The sequence below is a fragment of the Pan troglodytes genome, chromosome 5 (genome assembly GCF_028858775.2).
Source record: "Pan troglodytes isolate AG18354 chromosome 5, NHGRI_mPanTro3-v2.0_pri, whole genome shotgun sequence".
NCBI lineage: Eukaryota > Metazoa > Chordata > Mammalia > Primates > Hominidae > Pan > Pan troglodytes.
Window position 1 is genome coordinate 104792521 of NC_072403.2, and position 8529 is coordinate 104801049.

The window sequence follows — 8529 nt, forward strand, 5'->3', positions numbered from 1 at the left end:
TTGCTGCATAACAAATCACCCCAACATTTTGTAGCTTAAAACAACATTTATTATCTCATATAGTTTTTGAGGGTCAGGAGTGGCTTAGCTGGGTTGTTCTGACTCATGTGTTTCATGAGGTTTAAGTCAAAGTCTTGGTCACTTAAAGCCTTTACCTGGGCTGGATAATATAACTTTATTCTTTGTAGTGGGTTGAATGGCAACCTCCAAAAAGATATGTCTATGTACTAATCTTTGGAACCTGTAAATGTGACCTTATTTAGGCAACAGATCTTTGCAGATGTAATAACTACATTAAATATGTTGTAGCACACTAAGCACACTCTTGTGACCCTTGTTAAGTCTTAGTTCCTCACTAGTTGTGGGCTGCAGTCCTCAATTTTTCACCATGTTAAAGCAGAGATGCTTCTCAGAACAAGGCAGCTGGCTTCACCCAGAGAAAGATGTCGAGAGAGAGGAGGGTGAGAGAGGGATAGAAAGAGAGAGAGAGGCCAAGATGGAAGCCATGGTGTCTTCAATAATCTAATCTTAGAAATCACAGTAACATCACTTTAACCATAGTCTATTGGCCACACAGGCCATATGGGAAGGGATCGTACAACCATATGAACACAGAAGGCAGGGATCAGTGCAGTATATCTCATTGGCAGAGCATTTGACTACAGAAGACAGGGATCGTGGGAAACGCTCATAGGGATCAGCTACCACAAAAAGTGCACTTTATTTCTTTTCACCACAACCTCTTTCAGGTATTCTAACACGATGCCTTGCTTGAAATAAGGAATCAATAAGTATTTGTTAAATTGTCTATCATCCTCCATGTCCACCAGATATGCTGTTTATTCTTTTATTCTTCATCAACTATCACTGCTTTTAAGCACATTGATAGTATCAAAGTTACTCTTAGCCTATTAACATTTAGGGAAATAAACTAAAAATAAAATAATATGGATGCATTTTACCATAAAATATACATGTGGCTTTTAGTTAAATTATTCAATTATACTTTGTCTTTATTTCTGAATATTTATTCATACAAAAAAATGTTTATCACCACTCACTAGTTTCCAGGGATACAAAACTAGTGAGTTTTGTAGAGAATCATGTGGAATCATAAACCTTGGAATACTTTTTTCTCTGTGACATTTAGCACAATTTAAAGATATAAAATTAATGATAGAAAACAGGTTTATAAACATAAATAGTATAAATATACTAATATTTCAAGGAAAAGTATGTTTCTACAAACTTACTATAGTGTGATTTATACCAAAAAATCATGACAATTGGATGTAGAATTTGATATTATAGTATAACATTTAGATATGAGTTCTCATATGTATGATTGTAAGAGAAGGGAACCAAATGAGCATACAGTATCATGTACAACCTGGGTTAGGAGATACTGTTAGTAATTTACATACCCTCTAACTATTCACCTCATATTTCTTAAGAGGTCCCAAGCCTGTTCAGATTTCTATCTCTCCCCACGCAATTCAGAGCCACAATAATTATACTGATAAAATCTTTTTTTGAGTGATTAGTTCAAAACATCATTTTTTAATATTCAACCTGAAAATTTCATGAACACAGTGACAAGGTCAGCCTTAAGAACAAACTGGAATGAAGTTAAATGTCCATTAACTTTATTCTTTTTAGTGGGTTGAATGGCAACCTCCTAAAAGATATGTCCATGTACTAATCTTTGGAACCTGTAAATGTGACCTTATTTAGGAAACAGATCTTTGCAGATGTAATAACTACATTAAATATATTGAGTTGAGTCCATCCTGAATTATTTGGTGGGTCCAAAACTCAATGATAAGTGTCTTTATAAGAGACACAGTGAGACACACAGAAAGAAAAAGAGAAGCCTGTATGAAGATGAAGGCAGAGATTGAGGTTATGAAGCCATGGAAACGAAGGAACTCCTGGAGCCACCAAGAAGCTAGAAAAGGCAAGGAGGAATGCTCCCCTAGAGTCTTCAGAAGAGAATACAGCTCTGTCAGAAAACAGAATGAAACCCTGTCACTGAATGGGGAGAGAACAAATTTCTACTGTTTTAAGTCACCTAGTTTGTGGTGATTTGTTACAGCAGCACCCCCCACCCCCAGCCTAAATAGTATCCCAACTCTAATTTACATGTTCTTTTTTGCAGCAGACTCAGCCTTTCCAAAGCCAGCGCTAGCACCTGCACTAACGCTTCCCAGTGTGAACACCTGCACTAACTTACCTTTCTAATGCCAATACATGCACTACTCAAATTCTCTCCTCACATCGGGGTAAGCCTGTTTAGTGAACTAATTCAAACAAACAGTAAATGGATACAAATGCATGGACTGGTTCATTACCATGTGCTATGATTTGAATTTGTCCAGCAAAAGTTTATGTATTGAAAACTTGATACCCAGTGCAACAGTGTTGGGATGTGGAGCTAATAAAGGGCTATTGAGTAATGAGGGCTCATGAAGGCTGATTGAGGTCATTATTGTGGAAAAGGATTAGTTATCATGAGAGTATGTTGTTATGAACCTAGTCCAGACCTTGGTGCCTCTATCTTACATGCAGTCTCTTGTCCTTCTGCCTTCCCTTATGGGAGGATACAACACAAAGGCCCTCACCAGATACCAGTTCCATGCTCTCGGACTTGTCAGCCTCCAGCGTGTGAGAAATAACTTTCTTCTTTATCAATTACCCAGTCTGCTATAGTAATAAAACAACAGACTAAGATACCATGTTATCCTTTACAGAAAACATAAGTAGGACCTTTCCAAAGACTTTGTTTCATGGTGTTTATAGTCAGACTATTGAAGCAGGTCAGTGTTTAATAGAAATCCACTCTGACCACTTAATAATCTCCCCTTCCATGCATAGACTCCATCAGTAAACTGCAGAAGATGAATGAAAGCAAATATTTCAATAACAAAAAAGATTGTCAGTGAAGACATCATGACAAGAGTAGAGAATGAGAAAAACAAGGTAGATACTGACTGGAAGCTTGCAGAATTGTGTTTTCCAGGCTGTAATTCAAAGAAAAATTGTTTCAGGAAATGCTCTCCAGGGAAAGCATTATCTGGTAAAATAAACTATTATGTAAAACTCTATTTTGGAGATAAACATGTATATAAACATGTGTTGTTTAAAAATAAAAGGAAAGACAGAAAAAGAGGTGGGGGAGAGAAGGGAAGGGGAAAAAAGAAGTGAGGGGAGAAAAGAATGAGAGAGAGAAAATAGAGAATCTTAGTGATCATTCCAGTATACATACTACTCGTTGCTAATTTAGTTGGGGTTGTCACATCAAGGTAGAACTTTGGAGTAATACTGACAAACCTGTTTCAATCCACCTTCTTACTAGCCAAGTAATCTTCAGCAAATTACTTAGCAGTTTTAGCTTCTTGGTATGAAAGAATGGGGATACCTATTACGTTATCTTGTGTTTATTTGCTGTAATTCATGTAGAACATATGTACTTCTTACAAGCAATCTTTCCTGTAGTTATAGTTCTCAATAGTTTGAGATTATTATGGTTATTACGATCACCTGTAGCAGAGGCTCTAGTAGCCAACATCTCTGTTGCCATCAGTCTCAGCCATTGAAATGCAATTATCAGGAGACTTAAGATTTGAAGTCAAACCATAATTGATCCCAGTGGAGGTGACAAAATAGAGTTGTTAATTTAACAAAGGGAGACTCTACAAAACCTGAAATAATTTATCAGCATATCTAGAGGATACATTAAAACCTCAGATTTCAAGCACTGCGTTGAAAGCTTAGGAAAAGGAGAAGCATAAAGATCAGCTCAGCACTGATGTCTAGGAGGAAGAACCATAACCAAGATTCTCAAGTATTCTGGTGCCTGAGCAAAGACAAGAAGATTGTTGACATGACTATGGAATCATTGTCGCACAACTTAATATGGTCCTTTTGACACAATGGTCCTGAGTGATAAATGTTTGAATTAAACTACCAAACTATCTTATCCTGGTGCCATTAAACACTGAATTTATTTATTTAATTCCCTGTACTGAGTTGAATAGTGCTCCAACAAAATTCACATCTGCTTGGAACCTGTGATTGTGATCTTATGAGGAAATATGGTCTTTGTGTGGTCTTTGTAAATGTAAGCAAGTTAAGATGAGGTTATACTGAATTAGGGTGGGCCCTAACTCAGATGTGACTTGTGTCCCTATAAGAGGGAGTTTTGGACACAGAACCACATGGAGAGAACACCATGTAATGATGCAGGCAGAGATTAGAGTGATGCATCTACAAGCCATGGAATGTTAAGGATTGCCAGACATCAGAAGCCAAGAAGAGGCAAGAAAGAATCCCCTCTAGAGCCTTCAGAGAGAGCATGGCTTGACTACATCTTGATTTCAAACTTCTAGATTCTATAACTGTGAGAGAATAAATTTCACTTGTTTTATGCTATCAGATTTTTGGTAAGCTATTACGGCATTCCTGGGAAACTGGGCATGCCCCTTTCTTATGATATGTGTTTACCAAGCAATTTTCTGGATAAGAATTAGTTGTCCAAGTAAGCAGATATATATGTAGGTAATAATACTTATACATACATGAGTTTTAGAATTTCCATCTCTATGACAATTTTATATTTGCAAATCAGCATTACAGCTTTTATCCATCAACCTTATGAACTTAAGTAGAGTCTATCACTGAAAGGTAAATCTTCTTTTATAAGACATGGACAATATGAGGTTTTAAAATGCCCTCTTCTGTGGCAACAGATAATAAATGAAGCTCTGCTTTAGGTCCGCTAAGCCTTGTGATCTTTCTCTTTTTTATCCCAGTGCCCTGCTTCATACCATCATTTCCTCTATGATATTTTTGTTGACAGAGCGACAAATAATTTGTCTTCATCAGAAGACTGGACAAGATAAGGAAAGAATAATGAGTTTGAAGTTATGTCCGTAGCAACTCCTCAAACTGAAATGCAGTGAAAAAAAGAAAAAGAATATTCAAGAACAGTGGGACCATTATAAAAGATGTGGCATAAGTATACTAGAATACTAGAAAGAGAGTTATTAAGTATTAACTCATATGATCACGAGGTCCCACAATAGGCCATCTGCAGTCTGAGGAGCCAGGAGAGACAGTCTGAATTCCAAAACTGAAGAACTTGGAGTCCGATGTTTGAGGGCAGGAAGCATCAAGCATGGGAGAAAGATGTAGGCTGGGAGGCTAGACCAGTCTCTCTTTTCACATTTTTCTGCCTGCTTATATTCTAGCCGCAGTGGCAGCTGACTAGATTCTGCCCACCCAGATTAAGGGTAGGTCTGCCTTTCCCAGCCCGCTGACTCAAATGTTAATCTCCTTTGGCAACACCCTCACTGACACACCCAGGAGCAGTACTTTGTATCCTTCAATCCAATCAAGTTGACATTCAGTATTAACCATCACAGTCTTCCAGTTGAGAAAGTTGTATATGTGTACTAGAATTGAACAATTATGTAAATGATAGGGATGCTGGGAGCCAGACTTCTCTCTGTTCAAGTAGAAGTTTACAGATAAGCAAGAAAACGAGTCTAGAATGATCTGGTAATTGAGTAGAGTCAAAGACATCAGGATGAACTCATATTTAGCTTGAAATAGATACATATATTTCTTCTACTTGCTCCTATCCAAAGTCCATTCATTTTTCAAGGCCCAATTCTCCATCTGCTTAATCCGCAATTATTTGCCTAAATGCTCAAGTATTCATTAAATTTCTGCTGCACTTATATCCTGAAGCAAACATCCGGGAAATTGCTATGCATTATTAGGTATTATATAGCAATATTTTAATTTTTAGAAATAGTATTACTTTTTTCTTTTGCTAATTTTTATATTCCAAGAAGATTAGAACCAAGTACTTCTTTGGTCCAGCTTCTATTATATAATAAAGTGACAAACACATACTGAGCAATAAAAGAAGGAATACTCTCTGATTTATGAATAGTGTTACCCAATCTGCTTATTGAAGAAATAATTTATAAGCAACATTTTTATACAGTGGCTTTACATTAAAACCATTGTAGAAAATGTTTCTGCTAAGTTCCTTAATGGAATATTTTCTTAATTATTTTAGTAAAAGTAATATTTATATTAATATTGTTGTATTTATATTAATGTTTATATTTGAACATTTTCTCACCATCAAAACTTTGTCGTATAAATGAGATGTTGCATGTAAAAAAGAACATGCTTATTTTTGATGAACAAGTTAAATATTCACAAAAATTAATTACATATTAAACCATAAATAAAACCTTAATAAACTTAAAAAATTCAACCATATGTAGGTTATGTTCCCTGGTCATGATGCAATAAAATTAGAAATGAATAGTAAAAGGATGGCTGCAGTAAACATATTCATATTTCTGATTGCCAGTCTCCAGTAAGGGTTGTTTTTTTTTTTAACAACTCCTTAACTGAAAAGAAGTGTAAACAATGTTAGAAAGAATAATCCTCCCAAAGACAGAATGAATATGATGAAATATTAAAAAATGTTCAGCCCACAATCTGAAAGAGAATAAAAACAAGAGAGACAATAAAAGATCTAACCCACTTAGCCACTGGTGACTATAAACACCTGCAACCCTCATAGTGTTATTGAGCTTAATTTACCCCATGAAGATTGTCAACAGTTTATCTCCATTCTTAAATTTAGCTTAAAGTGATCCTGGGTTGTTCATATCAATGAGCACTTGGAAGAAATGAATGTATTTCCTCTGTGGAGGATATCACCTCTATTTTGGCCCTCCACAAATGCTCACAAGTAATTTTTATGGAAATCAATTAAATGGTAAAATATCATCATGCGCAATAGAAAACAAGGCAATATGTGTGAGATCCAGCAGGAACAACAGAAAGTAGAAACAGACCAAAATATGCTTGAGAAATTCAGATTATCAGACATAAATTGTTTGCTTTATCAAGAAAACAAAAACAAGCTCAGCTGGGCGCGGTGGCCCATGCCTATAATCCCACCATTTTGGGAGGCCGAGGTGGGCAGATTACTTAAAGTCAGGAGTTCGAGACCAGCATGGCCAACATGGTGAAACCCCATCTCTAATAAAAATACAAAAATTAGCTGGGTGTGGTGGCATGTGCCGGTAATTCCAGCTACTTGGGAGGCTGAGGCAGAATAATCACCTAAACCCAGGAGGCGGAGGTTGCAGTGAGCTGAGATGATGCCACTGCACTCCAGCCTGGATGAGGGAGTGAGATTCTATCTCAAAAAATCAAAATCAAAAACAAAAACAAAAAACAAGCCTATTCTATTGGGGCCGAGGGGGAGGAAAAAACAGCTTAAAGTTATCAGAATATAACAGAAAATTATTTTTTCAATGTACACCATATTTAAAGAAAAGTAAAATTGTAGAAGTAAAAGATGTAGTAACTAGAATTTTAAAAATCAGTGAATGAATGTGGCAGCAGATTAGTCATAAAATAAGAGAGAATTAGTATATTAGAAGCTGAGCCAGAAGAATTTGGAAAATAGCACAGAGAGAAAAAAATAGATGGAAAATATAAGAAAGAGGCTAAGAGATATAAATGAAAGTTAGATTATTTAAAATACATTTAACTTCAGCTTGGAAACAGAAAAGGCCAAAAAATATTTAAAGAGAAAACAAGAACATACAACAGGTCCAAAGAAAACATCCATCAAATTCCAAGTACGTTAAAGAAAGATAAATCCAAACGTTGAAATATTTTAGTGAAATTACAGAAAATAAAGGACAAAGAGAAAACAATGCCAAGAATAGCTAGAGAAAGACAATAGTGAGTATGAGATTGATATAGAATTATAAAGACCAAGTAAAGATATATCATGCAAATATTAAGCTCAAAAAAGTTGATATCAGATAAATGTTTTGGAAGAAGTAAATAGAGTCTTGTAACAATATAAAGTTTTTAACTCATCAGAATAGTACGAGTTGAATTCATATATTTTGAAATACACAGCCTTAAGATGAATAAAGAAAGAATATACAAAGACTCCTTTCAGGAATCATTTCTTTAGTTCCTACTAGAGAGGCTTCTCTTAACATGTGGCGCGCCAGAAACCACAAAGAGGAGGTGCAGCATTCTGTCCTAAGTGTGAAGTGGATTCTTGGTGTTGCTGTGCTGCAACTGCCATTTGCTAATGATGACCTTGCTTTTCTTACTTAGAATAAGACAGAGAGACAGCAGTCAGCCTGAGCGGTTTCCATTTATGAAAGCAAAAAACAAAAACAAAACCACTCTAAATTTGCAAACCAAAATAGACTGTAATCAGAGTGGAAAATTTTAACATATCTCTCAGTAATTAACAAAACAACCAGACAAAAACAACAGTGAGTTTATAGTAGGCATGAACATACAAACACAACCACAATAATAGAATAATAAACTTTAGTTTTTAGCACACCTGGACCACTTACAAAAATTGATTTTGTACTTGACTATAAAATCTCAACAATTATTGGAAGACTGATACAGTATAATAGTCTCTCATCACAAAACAATTAAGCTAGAAATAATGAA

The 8529-nt window shown here is 35.6% G+C and overlaps 1 non-coding gene across 1 annotated transcript; it reads left to right on the forward strand.

Moving 5' to 3' along the window:
- The first annotated feature begins 7997 nt into the window (after positions 1–7997).
- LOC129144444 (small nucleolar RNA U3) lies at positions 7998–8210 on the forward strand. Its single transcript, XR_008548881.1, has one exon. It is a non-coding gene; the product is annotated as a small nucleolar RNA U3 (small nucleolar RNA).
- Positions 8211–8529: the final 319 nt, after the last annotated feature.